Raw genomic sequence first — 10,029 nt, 5'->3', positions numbered from 1 at the left:
CTTCAGTTATCCGGTCATTGTCCAAGAATGACAATTGGCCCACACCTAGTCAATCGAGGTCGAGAACCCTGGTCGTGGCCTTCTTTTTACTGACACAAAGACGGTGTTGCTAGGAAGAATTTTCTCCCTTTCCGACTTTGAACGTTACACAAAAGTAGTCCACCCCCCCTGAGCAGTCTGGTCATTTCAGACTAAGAAGGTCCGCAACGAGGACCCCTGCCCTGCAATCATAGATGACGACATCGTCAGTGTCGTCGCTTCCGATAGTGATCAAGAAGAATCGGATGATGAAAGCGTGGATGGCACTAGCTGTGACGGTAGAAAATGCGCGGGCGGCACTGAGAACAGCGCTATTATTTTTCGAGTAACAGAACAATATTTCGCAAGTCAATGTAATTCGCAAAGGTTTGCAAGAACTGCATGCGTATATTAGAATGAAACAGATGACAATGGATAGTTTTCTGTGTAATGGTCAATAAAGATGTCCTTTTAGGATCACTCTGGATTTTCGTGTTTCACTTATCCGGTTCCCCCGCTATCCGGACATTTTCACAGGAAACGAAGCCGTCCGGATAAACGCGGGTCGACTGTAGTACTAAACAGAAAAACAGAGTCCCTTTTGTGTCTCCTGAAGCTCGAGGCTTTTCTTTCAAGCTAAAATGTATGCATGCTGTTCTGCATCATTTCTGTGAGCAGGACTGTTAAAAATTGCTTGACGACACTGCAGCTTTACACTAGTGTGATCAGTGCACGCTTGTTGTGTAGTCTCATATCCTGTAGAGGTAAATCTTAAGAATGGGAAAACACATTCCTATGGAATCATGCTACATGATTTATAATATACTCCCGCATGCACAATGCAATCATGCTTCTATTTATCGCAAATGCCACAATGCTTCTAATTTGGTGTTGTACCTGTCTTCAACATGTTCTGAATAGCTGAGTTCAAAAATAGTGAACCAAACCAATATCCACTTCTAATATGCATATGTGTAGTACCTCACTGTACATTCAGTTATGTTACAACTTGTTCCCCTTACACCAGCTCAGGTGCATGCTAAGTGTCCACGGTTTTTCCCGTATGGCATGTCCTGTACGATATCTACGCAGAAGGGCACTGCCATATCACACCGGCTCTCCTCTGCCTTCACTCGCACTCCACCCTAAAGCAGTGAGTGGAGGGTATACACAATATGGGAATACTGCGATAACAAAATTCGGATGTAACTAAGAGTGTGTCATCAGCGTCATGACAAATGGTTTTAACATCTATGGATCTGTCACTCGAAACAGTGCCTGAATGCTGTTGCAATACACGACACCATGACATACATTTATCGCTGGAAAGCTTCGTTCCGCCTCATCGTCACCAGGAGAATATGTGGCATCTCATGCAAACTACTTTCACTGAATGACTGGCACCAAACGCCTGTGACATTAGAGTGTATACAGGGTGTCCCAGAAATCGTGTCATTGAATTATAATAAAAAAACTACGCCACCTAGAATCATGCGGACAACGGCATTTGTTCTTATTAGGTTTTTGCCACCTCCTAATGTGATTGTCATGTACTCCAAGTTTAGTTATGTAAATATTGGCGAACTGAACTCGGAAATTTGCCAAGTAAAGGTAACTTTTTTACCCCACCAATATGAAGAGCGTGCCGAATTCACTCAAATTCATGATAATTGACAGTGATATTCACGAGCTATCCCATCGGAAAAAATAGCCAAATATCATGCTTTTTTACTACTTTCACTGAATGACTGGCACCAAATGCCTGAGACATTAGATTGTATATGTGTCACACCTGGTTATTTATTTTGTTTCAAGTAAGCAGTTCTTCAAAGTCACATGTGAAGAAAATTTACTGCTGTACAAATATGTGGCTGGCATTAGCTTAGGCTTATCGCATACCATGCCATCCCCAACACAACTGACCTTCATGTAACACACGAAAAACATGTCTGTGTAAGAGCTTGCTTCACCATAGGTTCATAAATCTTGTGTTTATGTGTGTGGAATTTTTCATTTCTTTTTAACGGGAAATTCACACTACTTCTGTTTCTTTTCAGAACCCCCCCTCTCCTCCCACATTTTCATTTTCTTAGGGATGCATAAAGTTCAGTAAAGTGGAACGAAATAATTACATGCTTATCTTGTGCGCAAACATAATGCATTTGGCCGGAACTTGTGAAACTGTTGCTTTGGGTGCTGGTAAATCTTCTGAACCATTTCCCCGTACATCATGTATTAATTTCCTGAAGTTGCCTGAAGACTGCATGTTCATCACTCGTTACTGAAGTTAGGTGGTTAGTCATGCAGAGGCATCTGTATTATTTTACTACATATTCAGTGTTATGTCCCATACATCTGCTCCCAAACTTTGTCCTTCATGATGCAGTATACCATGCTCACTACATTAAACTGTCGAGTTGCATAGATTTGTGTTGACACAACTGGATGAATATGTCCGCCTCTGCAAAGTGACAACTACCAAAATGGTTAAAAAAATAAGTGAAATTGTGGAAGAAAGATATACAAACGCGTAAATTTTAATAAAAGTAATACAGCACATTGTAGCTAAGATGCACGTGATTTCAAGATGCATTCCTTTCTTTGTGTGAGCTTATTTGCATTGCGCATATTTGTCCATTGCAAACTTCATCTCACTGTCTGCTATAGATCAATACAGAAAGCAAGCAGACTATGATCAGTGCTACTACAGAGATTTCATGCTAGAATGAGCACCTCTAGGAGTGCCTTGCTTTGATATTCCACTGTGTTGTTTCTCAAGAAATAGCACAATCTCTCAATACAAAGCTGTACAGTCAAACTGCATCACCACACAGTGCAGAAATGCAGCCTGCGCCATAATTTTTCAGAGCTTTATCATCGGTGTAAAGAACGAGAATTAGTCGAGGCAGGTCACAAACATGTAATCCTCCAATGCCCAGTTGCTTGAATTACAGTGTGTAGCTCAGGATGTCTGCAATCCAGTAAAGCATGGAAAACTGGAAAAATAGTCTGAGAACTATTCCATGACTGGAAAACTAAAAAAAATGCCAAGCAAGCGGTGAAGAGCTGCTGAAATAAAAATTAACAAACGAAGTTTACACAATTATACAGTGGCAGTTATCATTCTCATGGCATCACACAGGCCTCTTATGTCATTTCACAGTCAAAGTTGAGTTATCTGTGTTAGGGTGGAGTGATAACTAACTGCATCACTAATGCAAATTCTTTCTGAACAAGAATCCTAAATTAAAAGCTTAAATAAGGAGTGATTTCACAGAGCGTAGTGCATAATGCAGTCGTCTGCGTCATTGTTCTTCTGCCCGCGTCTTTTGGCTGTCTACACACCATAATTCGTACGACATACCCTGCCTTGCTACACTTGTTTAGTGCATGATGTGCTGTTGGCAGCCGTATTTTAGCATGGCATGGCATGAGCTGTGGGGAGCTTTTCAGCATTGGTGGTCGTGATGGTTTGGCATGTAATGGTGCGATGATAATGCTAGTGAAATTTACAATGCCAGTATGAAGTTGAATGAGAAGCTTGTAAAGAATGAGCATGGAGAATGTGTAAGTCCCAAACCAGTTGCATAAAAGTGTTCCCTCAATAATATATGAAGTTGAAGAAATAAGCACAATGCAATTATTGAACAAAATAACAGCACAGGCTTATTTGTAGCTGATGTTGCAGCTGTTGTATGTGTTTTCTTTGGTCCATTCCTGTTTGCTCTATCCTTTGAACACCACTCGTGAAACTGGTATAACACCTCCTTCTTTATGAGATATTTTGTTCATTTGAACATCTGTATTTTGTGTACATGGTCTCATTAAACTACAAATCCTGAATGGTTCAGACGTAGTGTGCTGGCACTAGAGTGTGGCCATTTATTTTAACAATGTCGAATGCATCATATCAAATGACAAATATGCTCAGTAACTGTAATCACAAATATATACATTAGGTATGTTCCTATTTCGTGAAATTTCATCAGAGCAAGAGACAGTCACAACGTAACGATGAATCTTTGTGGGCTGAACAGAACAATCAATTTAGTGCTTAGTGATTTCTACAATAATCTGATATGCTGAAATGCAGAAATAAAAGAGGTCAGAGTTAAGCACAACAACGCACCGCACTGACAGGGGGTCACGACACTTCCACGCTCACAAGCAAGGACGCCCTGGGTAACATGACGAAAACAGAGCTAAACAAACAAACGAAATACGCACACACACACAGGACGACGACGCAAACAAGGCAGCACCCTGAGTACGTCTTCCGTATCAGTCGCTCTCCAAAGAAACACAGCCAGCAAAGAGATACTCTAACGCGTTGCAGGTTTGTGACACGTTGAAAGTATCACGTCGATTTCTTAAAACGATAATACCGTAAAAGTTGTGCGTGTGGGAGTCCCATGCAGCATAAGGCCACCCTTGCATCAACTTTCTTTCTGTTTACATAGCCCACAGCGATCAAACACTTGCACACACGTTGCGCTCATGACACCAGGCTCGAAAGCGTATAAAGGACACTGCTGGAATGCCTCAGCAATCGAGAGGCAATTTTGATCGTTGCAGTTCACCACACATATCGCACAACAGACGATAAATAAGCGATGGTCGATGCGGATGAAATTATTACACGCAACCACAATCGACGACCAAACACTGACAATAGCACAACGATCATCTCCGCGAGGATACCTACTTCTGCTTTTCATATAACATTGCAAACGCTCACTATGTACACCTTTTTAGCGACCATAACAACCATATCTCGCAGAGCTTGTCATTAACAGATACAGAGATATCTAACCACCGATTACCGATACCCTGATCCGCAACCACCTCCAGCAGCGCCATCTCAACTTTTCTTCCGTAACAACCTCATAATAATAATAAAAAAAGAAAAAAAAAACGGAAGCCTTCCCTTCTTCGCAGTCCTGTCGTCTGCTACTTTCTCCCTCCCCTCAACCGTCACGTGACAATGTGAAAATGCGTATGCGTTGTGGTCAACCCTTTGGATGGCCCTTCATAGACTGAGAGATCACGTGATCGATTTAAACCCGACGTCACTAAACCAATGGTTTAAGTCGACTGGTGAATACGGGTAGTCATGTCGGAGCCTTATGCTGTGGTTCCGTCGCTCCCCGGACCAGGCTAATCAGGCTTTCTGCGGACTCGGGAGGCGCCGGCTTTAAAAGAAACAAACGAACGTGGTTGGTGGGTTCGAAAGATTCGACTAGCCGGTTTGGGCAGTGGGATTAGGATCATGCTAATTAGGCTTTCGGCGGACTCTCGAGTTGCCAATCTTAAAGAATAACAAACATGGTTGATGGATTCAAAAGATTCGATTCGCCGTTTTGGGCACTGGAATTAGGATCACGCCAATCAGACTATCGGCGGCCACCAGAGGCGCCAATTTTAAAAACTAACAAACTAGCGTGGTTGGTGGATTCGAAAGATTCGATTCGCCATTTTGGGCACTGGGATTCGAATTCGCGAATCTCAAATCCCTGCCTAGGATTCGAGGATTCGGTTGGCACATCCCTAGTACTACAGAGCTAGAAACACAGCTCGCATCTGGAGCCACTAAGACGGCAACCACGCAGCTGATACCCGGACAATTCATAGAACAACAACTCATACCATATTCAACTCATACCAGGGTAAGTAATACCAAACCTGATAACCCACGCTTTGACGTTGTCGGCTCTGAAGTGTCCCGACCGACATAAGCAACATGTTGCAATCATATAACCTCTCCGCATGGCAAACGGAGTTCCATAGCAGATCACAACAACCGCCGCGAGAAAATTACAGATCATTAACCCCTTTCTCACATCCTCAACAGAAAAGCAGAGCATGAATAGACATGATGCAAATCCATTCGCGGTAGCCTCATGTACACGGAAATGAAACAACGGTTTATGGATAGAGCTGAGCGCGGGTGCGGGTATACACGCGGGTGCCCGCAGTTACCGGCACATCGTCACGATTTGCGGGTGGGAATTCGAGATCGCTGCGGGTAGCGGGTAAAATGCGGGTGCACCCGCAATGCGACTGCGGGTAATGCGGGTATATCCGCAATTCATGGCCAACTGAGTGATCTCACTCTGTCACACGCGAGCTCTGAATTCAGTGCCCTATGTCGTTGGACGAATAAATCCATGTTCCACACTGCAGCAGGCAAGTGCTGGCGGCCGAGTTCGAGTGTTAATGCAGAAATATGTGGCTGTTTGTTGAATTGTAGTTCTACTGGCATACGATTGAAGCCGTCCGAGAGACATAGCCAGCATTCAGAATTTTCATTGTTTTAAAATAGAAACTGCGAAAAAGTGGACGAGGGGACGAGGGGACGTTCAATAACGAACAGAAGGAACGCATCCATTGATTTGGGGTAAGGCTGGTGTATCGTGCCCGCATCGTCATCTTCATCACCCTGAGGGGGGGGGGATGTGTTTATTAAAGAAGAAGAAAAAGGAAAGGAGGAAAGGTCAGACAGGCCAAGGCCGACTTGCTGTTCCCAAAAGAGAAAAAAAGGAGCAAAAAAGGAAAAGAAAAAGTGACGGGGGACGATGGGGTGGCTCAAAGGCTGCTGAGCAGCCCAGTGTCCTTCAGGTAGCGCAGGAGAGCTCGGGTGACTGCCCGCTGTCTGGAGTGCCGGACAGGTCCGAGCAGCGTCGCCAGGGAAAGTTCCCTGTAGCCTAGGGAAGTGAGACTTGAGGCGAGAACGGCTCGGGGGCCGGCGTACCGCTTGCAGTGCAACAAAAGGTGGGATATATCGGCGACTGCAGTACTGCAGGGACACATCGCGGACGTCCGTCTATCCATCTTAGAGAGGAGCAGCGGGGTCAGAGCAACATCGAGGTGTAGGCGATGGAGGATCGACTTCTCCTGTCGCGACAGCCGATGGGAGAGGGTGAGTTCCATCATCGGGTCGATGGAGTGGAGGAACGTGTTTGCCGCTACAGCGTTTGAGCTAAACGCGAGGGTGCTGCGAGACGTCCGGCGGCGGATCTGTAATAGGCAGGCCGATAGAGCGAGAAGAATGGTGGTGGTCATAGTGGTGTCAGCTGCCGTAGTGGTGCGCATAGTGGTGCGCCTCTCGCCGCAGCGTCAGCGCGGGTATTTTCCGACAGGCCGATGTGGCTGTGGACCCATTGAAGCCACACGCTGTGGCCGGAGGCGGTGAGACGGCTGTGTGTCGCGAGGCCTAGGGAGCAGATGTGTGTGACGATCTTGGAGCAAGGAGAAGATAATATTTGCAGCGCCGCCTTGCTGTCCGTAGGCACAGTCGAGTTATGTGGTAGGCTTCGTTGATATAAGTTTCAGGGCTTCATTGATGGCGGCGAGCTCTGCTTCTGTGGAGGATGTCTCGTGAGGAAGCTTGAGCGCTAGTTCGTAATTTTCAGAAGGCACAACAACGGCTAAAGTTGAGGCGCCCGCGGAGACCGACGCGCCGTGTAGACCGCTACTCTTCGGGAGTGAACGTTACTAAGGTGTTCCAGCACGAGTTGAAGCAAAGCGACTGGAGGGTGGTCGCCTTTTTTGAAGGCGCCAGGGATGCTGGAGTACGCGGGAGGAGTAGCGAGGGTCCACATGGGAGGGGGGTGAGACGGCATGTTGGAGGGCGAGGGAATAGACGTCCTCAGCCGCAGAACGCAGGACCTGAAAGCGGACGATGGGCACTCCACGGCCATATCTGGCAAGTAGTGGTGCGGGTGACGTGTCAGGTACCTTGTGTAGATGCAGAGGGTCTCCTTGTCACGCAAGGTGGGCATCGGTGACTCCTTCGCCTCTGCGAGAACGGAGATGGTCTCTGTCGTATTAGGGACGCCCAAGCAGACGCGAAGGCTGAGGGCCTGGAGGTTGAGGAGCTCCCGTTCGCTAGCTCTGCTTAGTCCATGTAAGATGTGAAGGCTGTAGCGCAGCGTTCCAAGTACGTACGAAGTGTCCAGTGTGACTCGGGTTGGTAAGTTAATTACATTGACACAATCATTACAAGTGAACAAATGAATCAAATCAGAAGAAAGAGAACAACCCTTCAGCAGATCGATGTTGAAATCTCCTGTCATTAGAGTTGGTATTCCAACTGACATAGCATAATTTAAAACTCGATCAATATGCAAAAGAAAGGGTTGGACCAGACCCGCGGGAGGACGGTAGACTACGCACAGCAGCAGATTGCTACACTTTAATAATAGCGACTCGACGTTATCATCGCATGCGCAGAAAGAGTCTATCTTCTCACAGAAATTATTTTTTTAAATAGATGGCCACTCCGCTACCTCTACGACCATCACGAGATAATGCAGTACAGGTATAATTATTTAAAGGAATTTGCGGAGTAACAGAACTAAATCAAGTCTCCGACACCGCAATTGCATCAAGCACATTTCCCGTTTCATTACATAAAGTTTCGAATTCTTCTAATTTGTTACAAAGCCTCTGGGCATTATTATGCAAGAGTGAAAAGACAGCATAATTACATAGAAAGGAACGAATATCACACAATTTCAAGTATTCACCCTCCTTCACACTAGGAGCCATTGACGGAATTGACGAAGTCGGCCACTGCAGCAGCGTTACAGGTTTGTGCGCATTCATGAAGAACTTTAGAAGGATCAAGCTTGCCAAAGAAGGTCTTAAACCTACACCCTTCCGGCCACATGTCCGCATTGTTAAGTTCCTGAAAATTTTCTTCATTCACTTCCACATGAAAAGATGAATAACTTGGATACCTCGTTTCAGTTGTTTAAATTCACAATGACGGGTAAGGCGGGATTTGACGAATGTAAGATGGGGAGGCTGTAACGCAGCGTTCCAAGTACAAGGGAGCAGTGGACAAAACCTAAGGTCAGCACACGTAGGGCCCCACGACATTCCAGAGACGCGACAAAGAACGCTGACGATGTTGTTTACCTTAGATCATCCAGAGGGTAAACAAGAAAAGGAGGTTCCAGCTGGCGGCCGAGCGCGTGTACACCGCTCACTTCCCCCTGCGGGTCACAATGCGGGTATACAGACAGCACTGCGGGTGCGGGTCGTCCAGATTAAATTCTCTCGGGTGCGGGTGAGGGTGCGGGCCACACACGCGCGGGTACTGTGTGGGTGCGGGTCCAAGTTTGCTTACCCGCACTCACCTCTAATTATGGATACGTCCCCTTCCCTCACAAAGAAAAAGTTTTCTTTTACCGCGACAATGAGTCTTCCCCGACAAGTGACCTGACGCCTAATTGTTTATCATCTAGAGAAATCGTCGAAAGCTTAACAAAGGTATCGTTGGGGACACGGTAGCTAAAATCGCCTGTCAGTATACTTCGCCTTCCCCTATTACCTCGGTAGCACTTGGAAGTGCTTGGAAACGCTTGGTAGTGTTGTGCCAATAATGTATTTGAAAGTGGACCATGTGCTGCACGTGTCCATCACTCAAAAGAAATAGTCTTGCAACACCTGGAAATTTGAGATGAGATAAACCACGGGGTGCTGATTTTAGACAACCGTGTCCCCTACTGTACGTCCCACAGTTTGGTGTACCCTGGTAGACGAAGTAACGACACCGTGGCGCCAGAGCTTCGCGCTACACCGCACGGTAATGAAACGCTGCTACATAACAGCCTCGGCAAAACTGTCTGTTGCCTTCGTGATGCTGACCCCGCAACGAGCGTCCCTGTGATCGAGACAGACTCCGGACACGTTAGGTTCGCTACGCTGCATGTCAGCCTTGGCTACGACACTAGTTCCCGCAAGTGTTTCCCATTGAGTGATGCTTACAAGGGGCAATTCCGGTAAAAATGATCTTGTAGAAAAAGTGGTCTGGTTGCGTTGCACAATCGCAGCTTTGTTTGTGAGAGGTATACACGGTGCCTTTTTTTTTTTTTTTTGCTGCACACACACAAAAAAAGTGCATTACAGCACTTTTAATTATTCCATATGGGTTACCCGTCTTGGCGGCCACAAGGGGAAAGGGTTGTTGCGCAATTGGGCGGTCAATTAACAGATATTTTAATT

This window comes from Ornithodoros turicata, chromosome 2 (genome assembly GCF_037126465.1).
Source record: "Ornithodoros turicata isolate Travis chromosome 2, ASM3712646v1, whole genome shotgun sequence".
NCBI lineage: Eukaryota > Metazoa > Arthropoda > Arachnida > Ixodida > Argasidae > Ornithodoros > Ornithodoros turicata.
This window is presented reverse-complemented; position numbering follows the sequence as displayed.